At 37.6% G+C, this 21,434-nt stretch overlaps 1 protein-coding gene across 2 annotated transcripts in view; it reads left to right on the top strand.

Annotated features, from left to right (window-relative positions):
- Positions 1-21,434, top strand: part of BBS9 (Bardet-Biedl syndrome 9) — a 230,301-nt gene that overhangs the window by 204,760 nt on the left and 4,107 nt on the right. The window lies entirely within an intron of this gene.

Genomic DNA, 21,434 nt, shown 5'->3' with positions numbered 1-21,434 from the left:
CTACTTTGTTGTGCTAATGTAGTTTACAAGTAATGCACGTTGTAATACATACTGTAAATTGAAGAATCTATTTTATGAAAAGGTCTATTGGCATTTATACTCTCTTAAGCAAAGGCTTTTCATTATGTTTTGGGACAAAAATTCCATAGCAACTGCTTTTGAAGACAAGGAATTCTGTCATCACCTGCTTCTATAGATCCATCAGCAGTAACTGGCAAGTGAGGAAGTTAAATTCATAATGAGCATATTTTTGTGAGAGATATTCCATATAGATATAATCCTTCTCCTCTTCATAAGTGAAACACATTGATAATCAATTATGGAAGATAGCATAGTAGAATTTAAAAAATGTGGTATTGAATAATGCTCAATGTTTATTTTTAGATTATTTTTAATCCTTAGTTATGATTTGCCCCCCCCCCCCCCAAATTAACTTGAAGTAACTAAAATATGCAAAGAATTTTTATTTGGTGTACAGTATATTGACCATGTTAAGCTGAGACAATTGGAGTACATGGATTTGTATTATTAATGTAGGTTCTGCTCATCTGATAGAAAGTTAGTTTTTTGGAATACAGTTGGTCCTCTGTACCCACAAACTCTGTTTCTATGGATACAACCATAGTTTCTATGAAGATTTTTTTTAACCCAAAAGCAAACCCAGAAGAGTTTGAGTTTTCCTACACCATTGTATATAATGGGACTTAAGGATCCATAGATTTTGATATCCAAGGAAGTTTTGGAACCAAGCCCTAGTGAATACCAAGGGCCCACTGTACAATCCCATAATTCCTTATCCAGTATGGCTGGGAGATTTGAAGTTCAAGTCAAAAAGCAACTTTTTTCAACTCCACATAGAACTCTTTGTCTGTTAATATACATATTATGGTGAAAAGTGAATGAATTGTTTTCAGAATCTTAGAAAGAAATGTCATTTCTTTGAAGTATTCCCTGAAATACTTCAACCACTAGTATTCATGAAGCAAGGAAGTAGCTGTTTCCCAGTATTTCAGCTTCCAGTGTTTTCTGTGAGAGCACTTGCATACGTGCTAGGGCAAATTTGAACTAGTCTATATATTGATTTTATCAGCTGCTAAAATAATCCACACAAACTACATGAGTAATATATGTATAGATTAATAGCATTTCTTATATTTTTCAGGTATACAATCAAGAACTGTGAATTAATGTTAAAATGTTCCTTTAACCCCTTCAGTTCTATATGGCATCTGTGCTTCTTGTCCTTTGGTAAGAAGTGCTGAAGATCCAGAAATTATGATCCACATGGAAATATATTAAGACTATTCTGGCTGTCCAGTCTATATTTATTGTGTCAGGGCAACCAGTCAATTATATTATATTTCTAACAGAACAAAGCAAACAAACAGACAAAATACAAAATTTGTGAGTTTGGTAGTTGATTAAATGTCCTTTGACCAGTAGCTGGCCACTCGGAGTGCTTCTGGTGTTGCTGCAAGAAGGTCCTCCATTGTGCATGTGGCAGGACTCAGGGTGCATTGCAGCAGGTGGTCAGTGGTTTGCTCCTTTCCACATTCACATGTCAAGGATTCCACTTTGTAGTCCCATTTCTGAAGGTTGGCTCTGCATCTTGTGGTGCCAGAGTGCAGTCTGTTCAGCGCCTTCCAAGTCGCCCAGTCCTCTGTGTGCCCAGGAGGGAGTCTCTCATTTGGTATCAGCCATTGGTTGAAGTTCTGGGTTTGAGCCTGCCACTTTTAGACTCTCGCTTGCTGAGGTGTTCCAGCGAGTGTCTCTGTAGATCTTAGAAAACTATTTCTAGATTTAAGTTGTTGACGTGCTGGCTGATACCCAAACAGGGGATGAGCTGGAGATGTCTCTACCTTGGTCCTTTCACTATTGGCTGCTATTTCCCGGTGGATGTCAGGTGGTGCAATACCGGCTAAGCAGTGTAATTTCTCCAGTGGTGTAGGGTGCAGACACCCCCAAATTAATACTTAAAACCCTCCAAAATTTATGAGAGGATTTGGTGAGAGCTATTCAAGGCACAGGACTTCAAGTACCATTTATTGTATGGTTTCATTATTTCTATATTGCTTCTCTTAGTGGTAGGAAAACAGCTTGGCATCATCAAGAAAGTTTACAAGAGTTTTTGTTATAAATATTCATTTATAATAACAAGAGCAGGAGAGGAGCATCTGATACAGAGACAGGAAATACTTTAGTTGTTCTTAATGCTGCCACCTTCACAGAGATAGCTGGTCAGAACATCAGGGATGGCCTTTTTGGTGGCTGCTCCCAAACTTTGGGACTCTCTCCGTAAAGAGGCTAAACTGACTCCTTCTTTGTTGTTCTTCCATAAACAAATGAAAGCTTTTCTATTTTGATTGGATTTTAGGAAATGATCACAACAGTTTTTAATAATGTGACGTTTTATTGACTTTTATGTTTTGTATCTTTTAATGGATTTGTTTTTACTTGTCTTTATTTTATGGTCATTTACGAGAAATAATTGCATTTTGCCTTAAAAAAAATTCTGTTGCCAGCTGCAGTGTTGTTTGCATGACTTGCATTATGCTTGTTGAGGACTCCTTTATTCCACCCCTTTCTCTCCTACTCACTTTGTGGAAAACATATGCTATGTCATACAAAATACAGAGATATGAAAACACCTGAAAAACTGTGAAATATGTTGGGTGTTTTCTTGTAACGGTACAACATAATGTTTTTCAGCTGTGCTGAGCTGTGCTGTATCATATCTCTTTCAGTGGATCCTCTCTCCTTCCATGCTGAATCTTAGGGAGAAGCTGCACAAATGTAATAACATGTCTTGAGTCTGGAAAAAAATGTGGCCCTTCCATCAAAACTCGAAATCTATTTATTTCTCTTTCATTACAGATAGTGTTTGTTTTTCTTGCCGAAAGCACAGAAATCCAGTAGAGCGAAATAGTCAAAAAGGCCTTAGTGTCCGCAGTTCATTTGAAACAGGACAACACATAATTTAACTCACTTCTGTAGCGTGCATTAAGAAAGACCATAGAAGCATAGAGACTTCATTATTTCTAAGAAAACTGAAGTTTACCAGTGAAACAGATCAGAAACGCTTGAACTAATGCTCACCTGCTTCCAATCTGCTTTAATAAACACTGCACATAACAGTACAAATATCTCAAAGAAAAATGGCTTTGCCTCATGTTACATGTAGGTGAAATATTGGATGGTTTTGCCTTTTCACCTACTGTATTTGTGTACACAGAGAAGTTTTAGCTTAGAAAAATAAAATAAGGGAAATGAATGCATTATACGATAAAGGCATTCTTAGAATGAAGTAACCCACACTGATTTTTTTTACCTCTTCCAAAGACAACTTGTTTTTGTTTTTATTTTTTTGAGTAGTATTTCAACTTCATGACTAAAGGAACATCTATATTAATCTTCTTTTAACAAATTACAAATATAGCAGATCTTACCATTTTCTTAGACACAAGGTAATATAGCAGTTATGGTGTTTGTACATAGAGATTTACAAGGTTTCCTAAACAAATAATGACCCATAATTCCAAGAATTCATTCTAATTACGTGTCTGAAATAAGAATTAGAATGACATCAGTTTTACTCTTCCTTGCCTTACCTCAGAAGACACTTTAACATTACTACAGATCATTATGTAGTAGGCTTGTGCACAGATTCATTTTGGATGTTTGCTTTCAGCTTGTTTGGATGCCTGTAACAGCAAGGGCTCGGCAGCCATGGTTTTTTCGACCAAAACGGAGTGCCGGTCGTGGCTACCTTCAATTTCTATTTGGGATCACACAGCTTGCAGAGAGACTACTGTGTGCTCGCACAGGGTTTCCCTGTTAGCCCTGCCTGTTGAACAAATCAGAATAGAAGAAAGCTGTGACTTGTCTTATGCAAGCTGTGTCTATTTAATGGGCCAAGCACCTCCATTGTTAAGTTGCATCCTGGCTCTAGAGATAGATGTTTCAATAATTGCAGTCAGATTGCCTTGCCACTTGCTCACAACTTTAACTTTTGGCATGGCTGATTGGATCTAATTTTAAAAAAAAAATTCCTAAGTTTTCCTGGATTTTCCTCTATTTCCTGGATTTTTTATTTAGGGACTGAGTGTTAGAAAAAATGGTTGGATGGATGGGTGGGTATGCGGCTCTGAGCTTTGAGTCACCTTTTAGCCTTTACTAAATTCTTTAGCTTCTTGTCTTCTTTCCTTATATTTTTTTTTCTTCTCCCTTCTCTCTTTCAGAAAGTACTTTTAAAAGATTATTAATATTATTATTACTAATAATAAGAATTCAAGCAAACAGCAAAGCTTAATTCTCAGAAAAACTACCTATCTAGTACTCTACTGCCTACCTAACCTTACCACCAATACCTAATAATTTCTTTCCTTTGCAGTCTCATCACAAGTTCTCTCTGTTGTTTTATTGTATTTCTTTATTTCATTTAATAATAATAATTTAGCTGTTATCTAAAATAATAAACTATTGGGCTTCTGTGGAAGCTTTGTCAACAAAACCAATTGTCTCTCTTTACTTTAACTCCAACCTCCTCCAACAGGAAATAAAAGATTATTGTTATTATTGTTTGTATTCATAAGAATTTTACCAGCAAAACACCAAGAAATTCCTAAAAATCAGGGGCGGCCCAAACATTATGACATTTGTTGGGCTAACAGTGGTAGATATATCCTCCAAGTGTGGCCATTTCCATCCAGATAGCCCTAATAATGATGGGAAGGGGAGCCCGGGGAGCCCGGGAAGCCCCCTCCTTGCCGCAAATGGATAGGATCCTACAGCATTTCTTGGCTACGGACCGAAAACTGCTTTTCAGATAGTCGTTTTTGGGAAGTTTGTGAAAAACGGATCTGCAGGTCCACCGAAATTTGGATAACAGTAATGGATCACGGTTCAGCTGAATTGCACAAGCCTAGTATTTTGTTGTTATGTAAAATCAAGCATTAATTACTGAATGGATATTAGATATACACCTGAGAATATGGAATAACATGTTTATACATATGGTGTATACTCTTTTCAAATGCTGCCTTTTCCATGAATGCAATCTGTTAGGGAAATGTAGGAGATTATGGACATCTCTCAGAAACTTTATGCAATTCCCTCCCTCCAGAAGATCCAAACAATTTTTAAACAAGTCCCAAAGTTTTTGAAGAATATTGCAAAATATTATACAAAATATTACAAACCTGAATCCTGGATTAGCACATTTTCATCCTTACCCTGCCTCTCTAATCTACTTTAACCTTCTACTCTTTATAGCTACTCTATACAGCAACACTAAGTTAAGTTTGAAGATGTTAATATGTGGCACATCTGCAGGGTATTAAACACCTTCAGGCTAAAGTAATTTCAGGAAAAGGACCATCTGAGTGAAAAATTACTCTCCTGGCGATACAGGCTAAGCCCCATAGAAGAAGAGAGCCCTTGTGATGAGATTTGGCTTCTTCTGAGAAGAAAGAGCTTTGATATTTAGTTGTGATGAAAACAGCTAGTAAGCCAGAAGCCAAAGTTAATAAAGGTTTTGGAATTACCGAGACTGGTTTAAGACACAGTTGGAATTATTGTTATTGCGGCACTAAATCAGAATTCTCAAAAAGCCAAGTATTACTTTGATTGATTAACTGAAGTGGTCATGAATGAGAAAATTCGGATGATTTTTTTCAGAGTGTGGTTTCAAACATACATATAGATGTGGTTGTGGCCAGCGCAGGCAGACATTGCTTTGGGTACTGTTGTAGATTGAGAACAGCATTTTAATAAATATATAGAGCATTTTCAGATTCTGGCAGGTCTTAGTTTGGTTTGGATATCTCTTATGTGTCTTGGCAAGCATGTGTATTGCCTTGTCCACAGAGCAAGCTTCATTAATGGTTGAAGCAACACCTACGGTGAGGCTCATTCAATCGGCTAAGGCCACTATTGATTCATGGCTTCAGTTAACTCGTATTTCACTGAACTGTGTGATGGCCCTGTGTTTCCCACCCGCAATGCCAACTCTTGTTAGAATTTGAATACATGCTGACTTTTTAAATTAGCCATGCTAATAAGGCGAAACATTTCTACTGCGTTGCAGGCAAATGAGAGATTCTTAACCTGTGTTGGAAATGATCAAATACCTATGTGTGAGGGTATATGTAATCTTTAAAATTTAAAAGTAATAACACAACCATTCAAACTGTCAGAACATAATAAATTCAGAATTATGTCCAAATATGTTTCACAATGTGAACACTACTGAACTCCTTGATAGTGAATTGCCTATACAGATAAGGTGTCTTCTTTTTGGTTGATCACTTGGATCCAACAAAGTTTGTCTGGCAATCCAAAGCTGTTCACATTAAAAGAAGTGATTTGAGTTTTAAACTTTGAAAATGAGTTGTGTTTTTTTGGGCAACCATCAAAATGAGTGGTGGATGAGTTCAGTAATTGCAGATATTATTTTCCTGATTTTGTTCAGTTCCTGTAATGGCCTAATAGTGGTCTCATAACACTTTGATACCGACAATGTTACTCATCCTTCCACCACCGCTAATCAAGCAATCAATGACAAAATTGGAAAACAATTCGTCGTGACTGTTTTGCAAGTTTAACTCCAAAACCATCCTTAATTTTTCCTTAGTGGTGGTGTTATTTGCCATCAAATAGGCTTTGACATATAGTGACCCTTTTTAAACCTCCTAGAGCTCCAATCATCAGTTCTTCTGCTCCGGTCTTGCAAACTGAGGTCTCATTAAATCAATCCACATTTAGTGCGGTTTCCATCGTCCCCTGATTTCTTTTGCTTTACTGAGCATTACTATTTTCTCTAATGGGTCTCCAGTTTAGTCATTATTAATATTCTTATGACACGGATGCTTCATTCCATGGATGTACAATCTACGGATATTGTACTGGCTATGTTAGCAGAACCATGGTTTATTTAGTGCTGATACTGGTGGGATCTGGTTTGTATCACTTTGAATGTTATACATTCTGGCACCTTTCATATGTAGTTCCTTCTACCTCTTCGATGTTTTAATGTATCCCACTAATAAATATCCTAATAGATAGGCGGTAAATCAGAGGGATCATCCAGGCTTAGAGATTGACCCAATCCTAAAAATAGCATGCCAAGATTGTAAATTGTCCCTTAAAATGGAAAGTCAGCTTTTGAGGATTCCCCTCCCCCCCCCCCCCCCCCCCGCCCAGCAATAAGGAACTCCAAATTTTCTAACACTTGCAGTACAATATTAAATCTGTTTGCATTTTTGCAGTGTAATTGGGAAAGATTATTGTATTTGGGAACAATGGATCCTTGTAGCTTCAGAAGTTCTCTATTATGGAAATGGCATTTTACATGCACAAATTGGACAAAGGCCTCTCTTGGCTTATCTCTCTCCTTTGGTTTACATGTTGTGTATTGTAACTATTTTGGCAATGTTACATTATGGAAATACATCTTTCAGCATTAATAGATGTAAGATTGCCTTTGAATCTCCTTTGGAAGAGAAAACGTGGGATATAAATACAAATACTAATACTAATAATATATTTCTCAGTAATAGATTCATCTGTCTTTTGAAAGTGTCTGCTTTTATATGCTCTAATTGACTATCAAGATCGGCTGTACATGAGTCCAATATTAAGACTGATTTTGCTTCTGGATGCATACATATAAAGATTGACTAACAATGTCAAAGATAGCTCTTAAGTTTCTTGCCAGTCTCTCAGGCCCCTTCTACCCTGCCCTATACCTTAGGACAATGATGGGCATCCTTTTGAGCTTGGTGTGTCAAAATTTGCCAAAAACCTGACTTGGGTAGAGTGTCACTTCGAGGAAAAAAACCCCATAATTTTGCAATATTTATAGTTTAAATAAGAAAAATGCGTAATCCATGCTGAGTTATGGAGTGAACAAGGCTCAAACATGCAGGTGTTAACTTTGTAGAGCCTTTTACAAATTTAAAGATAGAATTAGATTGGCTCTTATAAGGTGTACTTCTCTGTATGTGGCCGCATGTGTCTGCGTGTCATCAAAAATAGCCATGCGTGTCAGTGCTGACACGCGTGTCATAGGTTCACCATCACGGCCCTAGGATCTGATCTCAGGTTATCTGCTTTTATATATGAATCCCCACTGCTATATAATATGTGATAAGCAGATAATCTGGGATCAGATCCTGGGATATAAGGACAGTGTAAAAGAGACCTTAGACTTCCTACTAAGTGGGAGGATGTCTTCTTCTCAATCCAGATTTAACTGCTTAATGTGATCCATGATCTCCAGCATCACCATTAAAATGTCTCTTCCCACTGGGCTGGCTTAATCATTTATTGCATTGACTAAAACATTAAAAATCTATGAAATCTAATCAAATCCAATAAAAATACATCTATACATGTATCTCTATACTAAAAAAAAACCCTAATAAAAACTGATTAATGAATCCCCTGCTTATTCTATAGCAATAATACCTGGATATTACCATCTGCTAAAATGTCCTATTTCATAGAATCATAGAATTATAGAGTTGGAAGAGACCTCATAGGCCATCCAGTCCAACCCCCTGCCAAGAAGCAGGAAAATCACATTCAAAGCACCTCTAGCAGATGGTCATCCAGCATCTGTTTAAAAGCCTTCAAAGAATGAGCCTCCACCAAACTCTGGAGCAAAGAGTTCCACTACTGAACAGCTCTCACAGTTAGGAAGTTCTTCCTAATGTTCAGGTGGAATCTCCTTTCCTATAGTTTAAAGGCATTGTTCCATGTCCTAGTCTCCAGGGCAGCAGAAAAAAAGCCTGCTCCCTCCTTCCTATGACTTCCCTTCACATATTGATACATGGCTATTGTGTCTCCTCTCAGCCTTCTCTTCTGCAGGCTAAACATGCCCAGCTCTTTAAGCCACTCCACCTAGGGCTTGTTGCCAGACTCTTGATCATTTTAGTCACCCTCCTCTGGACACATTCCAGCTTGTCTACATCTCCCTTCAAGTGCAGTGCCCAGAATTGGACACAGTATTCCAGGTGTGGTCTGACCAAGGCAGAATAGAGGGACAGCATGACTTCCCTGGATCTAGACACTATACTCCTATTTATGCAGGCTATATGGAGGATTTGTTCCTCCACGTAAATGTGCAGAATATTTGTGTGTGTGTGTTTTTGATTTCTGGCTCATTCCATAATCAAGAACATAAGCTCTGTAAAGTCTTTGTAATGTTTTCATCTCATGTCGTGGTCTAGGAGCGTCAATTTTGCATTGAGCCCGGAATGAAGGCAGGAGAGAGAGAGAATAGAGGGAAGGGAAGCAGAGCACAATGATTTCTGGTTTGGCACAGTAGTCCAGCCTCTTTATAGGAAACCATTTTATAATTTTATGTTATTTTCTCCTTGTTACAATAGATCAATTAGTTCAACTCAACAAAATTCACTTTCACAAGTAAAAAAATATGTGTATATCTGAAAAAGTACATAAGTAATTCTGAATTAGAGGCCATTTGTATGAATTACATATCTGGCCATATGTGTAGCTTGAAGACTTTAAAGAGGATCCAATGAAGAGGGAAGCAGTGTTGAGAACCTTCCACTGAGATATTTCTCTCTTGATTTCAGTTGTTATTAGGTATTGAATCCCTTTCTGACTTCAGCTTAGCAACCTTTAACTTCCTTTTTAGTTTGGTTCATAAGCTCCCAATGTCCAAAGCACTAGCTCTTGCCTGCATCTCTCCTGGCACATACACCCCTTGACATTATATGAGATTCCTCCAGCTCCATTTAGTTCTTATTACTTCCTAACTTCAATTACAATGGCATGTGAATTGTCTATTCCTTTTCTTTCCTTCTGATTCACAAAATTGGTTTTTAAATATTATTTCATAATACAGAAAACAGCGGTGTCTCCAAGACCAGTTGCTTCTAGCTGAGCAGGACAACTTCTATTGCATGGGAATAGCAGCGGGAGGGAGGTGTGGATCAAACATTTGCTAAGTTTTGATATCGTATTTATCTTTGGGGCTGGTCCACATTGTCAAAACTGTCTGCATATAGTACAACTATGTACCTTTCTTCCCGAAATGTGGCATGGGAAGATTCTAGGGGAGCTTTTGGTGTTCTGTGTGAACTCTGCTGTAAAAAATCTCCTGCAGAGCGTCTTGAACTGCCTTGTGTAAAACCAGAAGGTCCTCTGAGAACAGTTTGGAGAGCTCGGAAAAGCAGTTCCCAGGGAAAGACACATTTTAAACAGAACAATCCTGTGTGGAGCCAATATGTGACACAGTTATTTATTGCTCAGTTTGAAGTATGTCATCATGTTTTATGCAAAGCTTTAAAAAATGACTGAACTTTTAAAAATATTCATTAACTAATGTGAATGTGTGTAAAGATTTTGTTTTATTTTTGATTTTTTGTTTGTTTTATTGCGATCTTTGTATGTTGTTTAGCCAGATTTAATGACTTTTAATTTAAAGGCCAATTTTGCTACTATTCTTCTCAGAGTGGGGTTCTGGTCTAAAAGTCTTATAATTATTGTTCCTTGTAATGATGTTAAACTTCAAAGTGCATAAAATTAAGAATACAACAAATATTTTAAAATTTGATTTTGGATGAAAATAATGCTCTTGGGGTGTTTGTACGTTTTCCCAAATAATGTTTACTACATCATCACAATCATCGGCATCATAATTACTACTTCCCCTTCTCCTTCTACCTCTTCTTTCAAAGACTAGGATTCAAGGCAGTTCACACATTAAAAAATGTACAATTAAAAATATATAAAAACTCGGCATTGAAACTGATTTAAACTATTAACCATATCAAAAACAAATATTTTTTTAAATGTCATCAATTGCATAGCTACTGATTATTGTTGTTTTCAGTGTCATTTCAGGCAGGGGTGGACAACTACCAGATCACACACCGGCCCCATCATGTCTCAACCACTTTTTTTCATAGGATTTTCATAGGCAAAGAATACTCAGAGGTGCCTTGCCAGTTCCTTCATTTGAAATACATTTACCATTTGACAGAATTTCCCAGTGCCTTGAAAGTGCTACAGTCACTGCTGCCAGTTTCATAAGCATCAAACAGCCTGTTCCTTTAGCTGGGCATTAGGCTCCTGTAATAACGGGCCTATTTCTCACCAGATCATGTAAACGAATAAGTTTTACTGTTCCCAAACATGCTAAGTCTACTAAAGTTTCACAATTTCCTCTGCCCATTAGAATGCCATGCTGCATTTTAAAATGTGATTTTAATTTCTCCCTAGACTTATTTGCAGCCTCCTTGACTTCAGCCAAATGCTCTTCTAAGCCAACCATCAGATAACAGTCCAAAATGTTATCTTGGCAGGGAATCGAGATTCAATTTTATAACAAGTGTTTAGGTCCTTTCACTGTTTAAAATTTTCTCTGTCACTTCTTGACATTTTGATTTCAGCTGACAATTATTATAATGTCAGAGCACTGAATACAGTAATATGGTTTCTTCATGTAAAAATTTCCACAAGTGGCTGTCCGATGTAACTCAGGGGAAACAGTGTTGTTTGTTCTTTGAGTTCTCTGTGAATGCACACTTACATTTTACCCTCCTTCAATGCCCTTGGGCTCTTTTTAGTTAAGTGGGGCTTCCAGCCTAATAAATGTTTGTGTTTATGTACCACAACTAACTACCCTGAGACCTTTGACACTTTCAGAATGCATTCATATGTGTTAGTTATCACCCTGATACATGTCCAACCTTTTCGGACATGCAGGGTTATTGAAGTTGCAATTTCTTAAATGCCATTTTGCCTATTGTGTGCTAATGTGTAATAAACTTCTTTTGTATGGCTTACATACTAATGTCGGTTTGATGTCCTTCTCCTCAGCTTGCTAGTCTCCACAAGTGTACATTCACAGAAAACACAAAGAAGAAGGACATGTTGCTTACCGTCAACTGTGTTTTTTCGAGTGGTTCTCTGTGAATTCACACAAACCCACCCGTCCTCCCCTCAACACCAAACCTCCCCCTTTCTAACTGTGACTGCAGCTCAGGAACTGGGGAGTGCAGGACTAGAGTGCCTTTTATGCCCTAGGGAGGAGTGGGCAAGGTTACCGCCAAAAATTGAAAATATACAGCTTGGAAAGCTTCCGTTAGAGCCTGTGAGGTGCAGTATACTCCTCAAGTGTGTATTCACAGAGAACCACTTGAAGAAACACAGTTACAGGTAATCAGGTTGTCCATCCTTAAATCCTTCCACAGGCTCCCACATTCACATTGCTTAATAAAAATGGTAACTAGTTTCTACCAGCTGGAAATGGAGGAACTCAACTTCTGTTTCTCCAAAGCAAGGTCCAGGAATTATTACAAGCCAATTAAACGGCCGAAGGTCTTTGATTAGATCCTTATTGAAAATGGGATGTCTTCTCAAAGCATCTTCTCTTTGTATGAATATGGAGGAATGTTTACTGCCGCATTACTGAAATTCGGCATCACACCACAAACTTCAGAAGTAAGAATTGAGTAGTTACGTAGCTTGTAGGGTTTCCTTTTCACGATTATCCTAGGCTCTGTGATTTCAGTGCCAAAACCTGAGACCAAGGGACAACTCTTTGCGATATTACCAGAGGTCAGCCCTGTTGATCCGGAAATGATCTGGAAACTCTCATTCCATAACCTCTGCAATCACTTCAGGAAAAGGTGCAGTAGATCGCCCCTGCTTAGCTTTAGCTCTAATTCCCGGAAGCCCTTCAACAATTCCAATGAACACCAGATTATTAGAAGACTTGGGTCTTTTCTTAGGGACATGGAAATGCTGAGCCTCAAATAAGCATACAGAATCCCCTTCAACTCTCCATCCTTCCTAGCATATCTGTGTATATTTTAAAAAGTCTTCTCTATACTTTTTATATTACTTTTCTGTTCTTTCATTTAGTAGCCATGAGTGAAACTTATTAAGAGATTAGTTATGGAAAGAAAGATCCCAGAGTATTTATTTTCATATATTGCAGGGTAAAAAACAATGTGTAAAATTCAAGTTGGGAAAATGTTACATCAAAGTCATTTTCCCTGGCAATTGTTCTAAGCACATTTTCCTCCAAATCCTCCCAATACTTCCTTCTTCCAGTTACAACTCCAAAGGAAGGAAGAGAACAAATGGTTAAAAAAATATTGTTGCATGTTATTTCCAGAAGAATTTGTGGAAACCATGAATATGATTTTTTCTTTCATACTCTAGTACAGTCCCTTGATACAAGAAGAAACAATATATTAAAGATCAGCTGTTCTTTGATCATATACAGCTCCATACACTGATGACCCTATGACTGTTTTTATACATGCTGTGTACAGAAGTGCTCTAGCTAGTTGGGAATGCCAGAGCTGCTATAGTTTTTTATATATATATAATGCAGCATATGAAGAAACCTCTCACTGCATTTATATTTTTATTGCAGTACATCCGAGAGCAAGAGACATATCTGTTTAATATGGAAACATCATTGCATTATACATGTTTTCCTATGGAAACTAAAGATGCATCCTAATTCTAAAATGTGCTTCTTTATGATGGAGCAGTAACGTTAATCTGTTTCACCAGCACTGAACAGCCGTTTCCGTATTTTAAATGCTTATGAAGCACTTGAATACCCCAGCCAATTGTCATTCTGGCTCAGGGACTCTGGAAGTCATTCTCCAAAAAAGTAAAATTTCTAAGATCTGCCTATTGACTTAAAATCAGAGTTTAGCTTCTATTACTTCTATTGTCTTGGTGTTACTTCTATTGTCTTGGTGTAAGAATTCTATGGCTGTGGCTCTTACCTGTGATCAAGGCATTCCCATTCACTTCTTTCAAAAAGCAAGTACTGATGTAGTGTGAACGCACAGACAGATTGTCTCCCTGGCTTCTGTGGAAATAATTTGAGAAACTGTGCCAGGTAGGGAGGTTCTATGTATGTGCTGGAGCTTCAGCACAAGGAACAAATTACTTTAACTGGCCATTCATTTTTATCCTTCTGATAAATCAGATAATCAAGGAACAAAGTATAATTTAAAAGGTAAAGGTTTTTCCCTGACATTAAGTCCAGTCATGTCCGACTCTGGAGGTTGGTGCTCATCTCCATTTCTAAGCCAAAGAGCCGGTGTTGTCTGAAGACATCTCCAAGGACATGTGGCCGGCATGACTGCAGTGCCGTTACCTTCCTGCTGGAGCGGTACCTATTGATCTATTCACAGTTGCATGTTTTCAAACGGCTAGGTTGGCAGAAGCTGGGGCTGACAGGAGGAGCTCACACCACTCACCAGGTTCAAACCTGCGACCTTTCGGTCATCAAGTTCAGCAGCTCAGTGCTTTAACCCACTGCACCACCGAGGGCTCCTTATAGTATAATTGGTATATAGTAGAATTGGCATATAGTAAAAAGTATAATTGGTATATAGTAAAAAGGTTTCCCCTTGACTTTAAGTTAGTTAAGTCTGACGTTTGGTGCTCATTTCCATTTCTAGAGATGGCGTTGTCCATAGAAACCTCCTAGGTCATGTAGCTGGCATGATTACATGGAGCACCGTTACCTTTCTGCTTGAGCAGTACCTATTGCTCTACTCACATTTACATGTTTTCGAACTGTTAAGTTGGCAGAAGCTGGGGCTAACGATAGGAGCTCACCCCGAACTACCAACCTTTCTATCAGCCAGTTCCACAGCTCAGCAGTTTAACCCAGTGTGCCACCACGGCCCCAACTGGTATATATTTTTTATCATATTTGTCCTTATTTTATTTCACACTTCCTGTCTAAATTCAGTAATCATTTCTTTGTTTATTTTGTTGGATGAGTATTCAAACAAAAATTATCACTCTTCATGTAGGTTTCAGTGATAACATATGATTGATTAATTTTTTTTACATTAGTGACTTCTCATTAGAATACACATTGCTCATATAGAAGAAATAGATGCTATTATAATGAGTTAACAGGATTAGTAGTAGTAGCTCAGCTCAAGCTGCCAAAGGTTACTTAGATGAGTGGGAAGGTCTACAGGTTTTTAATAAGGAGGCCCTGAGCTTTTAGCTCTGATGTATGAACTGCAATCAGCCAACATGAATGGAAAGCTGTTGTAATTCACATCTCTTTAAGAGGTGTTGGCTCTTCTTGCAGGCAGATGTTGGGTGACTGCTTTTGCAAAGAGCAATCATATAAAAATGTAGGAAAATGTTGCCCTTAAGTTAATTCTTTCCCATAGGTTGTCTTTGAGTGTAGTGACTTGTTGCATGGAACAAAGAAGATTATGGCAGGCAATCTGCAATCTGATAATGCTTTTTTGGTTAAGAAATTTCTAATGATTGATAATCATTCAATTAATACAGTGTTTCTTTCTTTCTTTGTTTGTTTGTTTTTAAAGCATGGGAAATATTATGTAGAATAAATTCTACAACCATTGCATTTTGAGTCATGGAATAAATGGCATGTGAAACCAGGGGGCAGTTATCCACAAGGTTTTGTTTTTTTTTCAATTATGTGCAGAAAAAGTTGTTTCCCAGGCTACATTGTTGACATACCATCCTGAGTGGTTGACAACAGTTTAAAGCAATCCTAAATGTAATAAAATGGCAAAATACAATAGTATATAGTTCGGTTGAAACATTATGGAAAACTCAAGAAATCAAAGACTGCTTGAGTGCGATCTTGAAAACGTAGATAAAGCACATGTCAATGTACGAGGGTTATCTGGAAAGTAAGGTTATAAGGAACATAGCTTCACGGGGGAAGTTGGTATTATTGCTGTGTAATAGGAAGCCAGCGGAAGTGAACAAGCAGTGCCAGTCGACAGTAGCTCATCGACTGGCATTGTGGTGAATGTTAGAGATGAGCGTCTTCATTCCATTTCCCTCCAAGTGTGAAGTTTGCGCTGTAATGTGCTATCTAAATACTAAGGGCATGTACGCCGCTGCGATTCATTGCGAAATAATTTCAGTTTATGGAGAGGATATAATGTAAAGACAGCATGTGAGAAAATGGTTACAGAATATATTGTGAGACCATGAAAAAACTTTGCAGAGCCATCCAAAACAAATGTTGTGGGATGCTGACGGCAGGAGTCTGTCTCATGACACACTGTTCATGCAATACAAGAGTTGTTGATCTCATTTGGTTGGGATGTTTTAAGCCACCCCTCTTATAGTCCCGATCTCACACCCAGTAACAAACATCTGTTCACTAAATTGAAGGAACACCTTGGTGGAAAACAATGATGACAAGGTGAAAATCAAAGTGCAAACTGGCTGAAAAAGGCAGAGGGAAACTTCTATGATACAGGCATCAAAAACTTGTCCCATGGATGACAAAATGTATTGAACTGAATGGTGATTATGTGGAAAAATAATGTAATACCTTATACTACAATCCATGTAAGTTTTATTAAATGATATTCATTCTTTGTATTAAAAAAAAATCTTGTAACCTTACTTTCCGGATAACACTCGTAGCTTCTTGGAGCAAATGTGTTCTGTTTCAGTGTGGCTACTGAAAATACCTTTGGTTTTGCTGCAATCCATAGTTGGTCATCAGAATGCAGACAGGCTAGTGCAAAAGGATGCCAAAGGAGGCCATCTTTAAGGTAGGGTGGGCAAAGTTCACTCATGGCTACAAAAATAAAAATAAAATGTTTTGACGCAGTGGGGTTAAGGCCCTCCCAGGACTCCTAGGGAAGTAATGTGGTCCCCTAATTTCCTACCACTAGCCCCCCTCCCCCTAGTCTAAGGTATTCTTGGACTAAGCCATTTAGGGTTTTAAAGATAATGGGCAACTATTTAAGATGTGCCAAGAAGCAATTTGTTAACCCATGCTGCTGTTTAGACCTCGCAGAACAGGAGTGATGTAATTCTTTAAGCAAGTCCCCTCCAGCATAACCAAGGCTTCATTCTGGACCAAATGCATTTTCTGGGATTCTTCAAGGCTTGCGCCATGTAAAGCACATTTCAGGAATTCAGCCTATATGTAACAAAGGCATGTGCCACAAGGATGAGGTTTCAATTTGTCAGGAATGGATGGAATTTGCGCACTAGCCTAAAATGGATAGAGGAACTTCTAACTACAGCTGCCATCTGGTGTAAAGCTACCCCCTCCCCAAGCACATACCTCATTGTTTACAAGAAGATTTTGATGTAAAACATTCATGTGCCCGTCTTTTTTCTGTCTTCTCTGGATTATGTTTCAATTTATTAATCCTTATCCAATCCACTAAGAACATCTATTCAGGGCATCTGGTAGTGGATAACATGGAGAAATTGGGCTGTGTGTTATCTCTGTGTTGATAAAAGTAAACCTTAGAATTCAGTATTATACTCTCAACATTTTCATCTTGATATCAGATATTATATAGGGAGTAGTATAGGGCCAAGAAGAATGCCACAAACTGACAATGCCACCTTGAGGAATATCATATATACACAAAAGATTATCTTCTCATCATGTAATATGGAAATAATAATATTTTTTGTTACCCACCTCTCTCTATGTCTCGGGATACAATATGGTTAAAACACACAGATATAGCACCATTAAAATGTATATATTATACTCAACATAACAATACTTATAGTTATTCTAGAAACCATATCCTAACAATTTTAAGAAGTAACTATCCGCTTTCCCATTTACCAGAAGTAACTGAAATAGTAGCTTTGGTTATTTTTTTTTTAAATCTGAATGCTATAAGGAGCTGCCCTAGCTACAAAACACATCTATGTAACTTGTACACAAATAGAGAGCTAGCATACGGTAGTGGTTGGATTTTTGTATTAGAAATCTGGAGACTGGGGTGCAGGTCCCTGCTCAGCAGTGGTATCACTGCTTTAGGAACAGCCACCAACAGACTCCTCACGCTTTCTATCCCGTCCTTGGAGGGACTCAGAACGGCTTCCAACAGCAAAGATTCAGTGCCATACAATATAACCACATAATAAAATAACATACATAATAAATAATTATAACATACATAATAAATAATTATAAAATACACACACACACACACATATATATATATATAAACAGTTCAGAAAGTTAAAACATCATCAAACTCAATCCAAAATAGTGGTCCAATAAAACCTTTGTTTTTACCAATTAAATCCCTCTAATCTACAAATGCCTGATTCCATAGCCAGGATTTCAGTTGTTTCCTGAAGGTCAGGAGAGAAGGGGCAGCCCTAACCTCATTGTTATTTTGATTAATAATCTCATAATTGGTGTTTTTTTAAATGTACATTGATACCATGATTTTGTAATGTTCGTAAGAGCTTGGTTAGCTCTTGCAACTACTTATCTCTCTCATTTCTACCATGCCTCCCACCCATGCAGAAGAGTAGGTGGGAGGCTAGATGGGGATTTCATACATGATGCTCAGGCCCCATCTACACTGTCATATCAAGTTTCAAACTGCATGGTATGACAGTGTAAATGAGTCCAAGGAGAACAAAATGTGCCTCCATACTCCCTTTAAAGCAATAGGCTTTATGGGGCTGATGTCATTTGAGAGAGCCCTGCATTTGCCATGGAGCTGTGAATCCCAAACTATTTCTAGCAGGGTATTGCATGGACAGTCCTAACAATCTTGTAAATTCTGATGCCATTTCATTGGACATTGACATTTCCCAATTTAATAGTCTCCAGATGTTTTAGCCTACAGTGCTCATCAACTGCATCCAGCATATGGCATAATGAGAAGGCAAAGCTAAATGTAGGTCAGGAGGGAGCCAGGTTGGGAAAAGCTATACAACAAGGAGGTTGTTATTCATCTCACTTTTCCTACTACTCCCAAATGGTGGCAGTGGGTTATCAGAAGGTATGGGCTTAGACGTGCCATTCTCCCTCCTCTCAGATTGATTCATTCTTTCAGTCAAGGTTTAAGAAAAAATCATAGTTTGACCATTCATTTCAACCAATGTACATTGCTTTCCATTTCCCTTGCAAACCAGGACAAGATAATTCTGGACTTAATCTTCTACAGCTTCACTATAGTTTTTAATGTATACTTATTTTAGTACAATATGTCAAAACTTTCATTAAGTCAAGTTAAAGGCATGGAGTCTCAAGTCATTAGTCAGCATCTAACTGTTTGCTACTCAACATGATGCTTCAGTTCATGTTGTCCAGTTGTTGCTTCTGAAGATGAATGCTTCCTACATTAAGGTAATGGTAAGGAAGAGCTTCAGTGCATCCATTATACGTTTGCTCAGGCATCCATTATACAAAGTGAACACACCAAAACATTTCAAAATTAATGTTTGTGTTTGAGACTTAGAAAATATATTTCAGTAATGAAGCTTTGTTTTGACATGGAAGAAGATGAAACCTTTCTTTCGTTAACATATTATTATATTATGGTGATAAATTCCTCTTGATATGTATCTAGAACTTTATTTAAGATATTGATATCTCATCCTTCTTTCATATATTTTCATTTCTGGACAACTTGCATAATTAAAATAAAACATAAAAATAGGGCTGGTATATAAAACATTATATGCTTTAGATATGTAAGTCCATTATTTTTGAAATATACTTGATGGATATAAATTGAGATTTGAGGCTAAAACCGACTTTCCCAACCCACCTGGAAGTTCTAGAACAGTGGTTCTCAAGCTGGGGTCCCCATATGTTTTTGGCCTACAACTCCCAGAAATCCTAATAGCTGGTAAACTGGCTGGGATTTCTGGGAGTTATAGGCTCAAAACATCTGGGGACCCCAGCTTGAGAACCACTGTTCTAGAAGCTTCAGTTGGTCCAAAGAACAGCAGCCAGAATATTAACAGAGGTCGTTACAGGGGACACACAACCTCCTTGTTGCAGTAGCTCCACTTCCTCCAGTACCTTTCTGGGCACAGTTCAAAGTCCTGGTTATGGCCTATAATACCCTACATTTGCTCATCTGGCCTGTCCAAGTTCTATTATCTTGTTTCCTTTCTCTTCCAAGGCAATTCTCTGTTGCTTTCTTGATTTTTATCTTTTTGTGTTTACTGTATTTAAATGGCTTTAAATTCATAATTTAATTGTATTTTTAAATAATGTTAATGCATATATTACTAATGTATTTTATATTTTACTTAATTTTTTTTCTTTTCTTTTTAGTGCAAGCCATAGATTTATGATCTTGCCCTAATATTGCACAGCTTTCTAAATATTACTTTTGTTTGTGCCATCACTAGTTTTTGAGAAATAAATATATTTAGCATTTCTTCATGGGAGAAAAAAATACATACAAAGAAAAGGAAAGCTCTATCTTTTATCTCAAGGTTTTATTGTTGCTAGAAACTGTGAACAATATATGCATTTTTTAGGAATCAGTATTATCACATTTATGTTAGATTCATTGTTTACGGATGATAAGAAAACAGTAAATCTGCCAATGGGACTGCCAATAGCTTATTTTTTTGCCACTTTGCACAATTTTGTAATTGTGACCATGGCAGATGTGAGTGATTTTATATAAGGCAAGGAGATATACTGATTTACTCAAAGTTTAGAAAACTATGATATGTGGTGTGTCTGTGTTTTTTCCCAGACCAGGAGACAAAGTTTTCTTTTTATAAGTTTTCTTTTGTATAACAGAGCATATTCTAGACTTTAGTAATCTCCTGCCTTTTCCCCAGATTTGTGGTTCAAGGTGGGTTCCAAATTACTAATTAAAACAGATGCAGTACAGTTAAAACACACAAAGGGTTGCTATTAAAATAGAATTAATTGATCAGCATGTATAAAGCCATGTATAACCTACAATTAAAAATCTCCGTTTAAAGATAGTGAAAAGTAATATATCTTTTTAAAAGTTCTTCAAAATCATACTGTTCTCAGTGCCTGTCAAGCCAAGAAGGGCTTCACTTTTCTGACAGAAGGAAAGTGAGGAGAGGGTTGTTGTAGTCTCCATAGGAAGGAAGTTCCAGAGCATAGGGACAACCACTGTGCCAGCACTCTCTCACATCTCCATCAAATGTGCCTGTAAAAGTGGGAGGAATGGGAGAAGTGTCTCTCCAGAGGATCTCATGGTCTGGTCGGATATAAAGAGAGAAAGGATCTAACCTAAACAAAGTCATTTGTGATTGGAAACAGACTGGAAAACAACAGATCTGTTTGTAGCAAGGGAGTAACATTCTTCTTAAAACCAGCCCACGTTAGCAGTGCGACTTCAGTTCTCTGCAGTATATCAGCCAAAGGTTCCAAATTGACTTCAAAGGCAGCTTCATAGAAAGAAAAGAAAGACAATGACCACAAATGGACAATGAGAAAAGTTATAGGTATAGATCATAATGAACCATCAGTTTGTTTCCAGATTCAGACAAGCAGCCAGAAGATCTATTGCAAAAAGGATAGCATGGTCAGTGGTATTGAGTACTGCTCAGAGATCCAATAGGATCAATATTCTCCTGTTCAGTTCCATCAAGGCAACCGAGACAGTCTCTATAGCAAAATCAGGTCTGAAGCC

Source organism: Anolis sagrei, chromosome 6 (assembly GCF_037176765.1).
Source record: "Anolis sagrei isolate rAnoSag1 chromosome 6, rAnoSag1.mat, whole genome shotgun sequence".
Classification (NCBI taxonomy): domain Eukaryota; kingdom Metazoa; phylum Chordata; class Lepidosauria; order Squamata; family Dactyloidae; genus Anolis; species Anolis sagrei.
The sequence above is the reverse complement of the archived record's forward strand: the minus strand, read 5'-3'. Positions and strand labels throughout refer to the sequence as shown.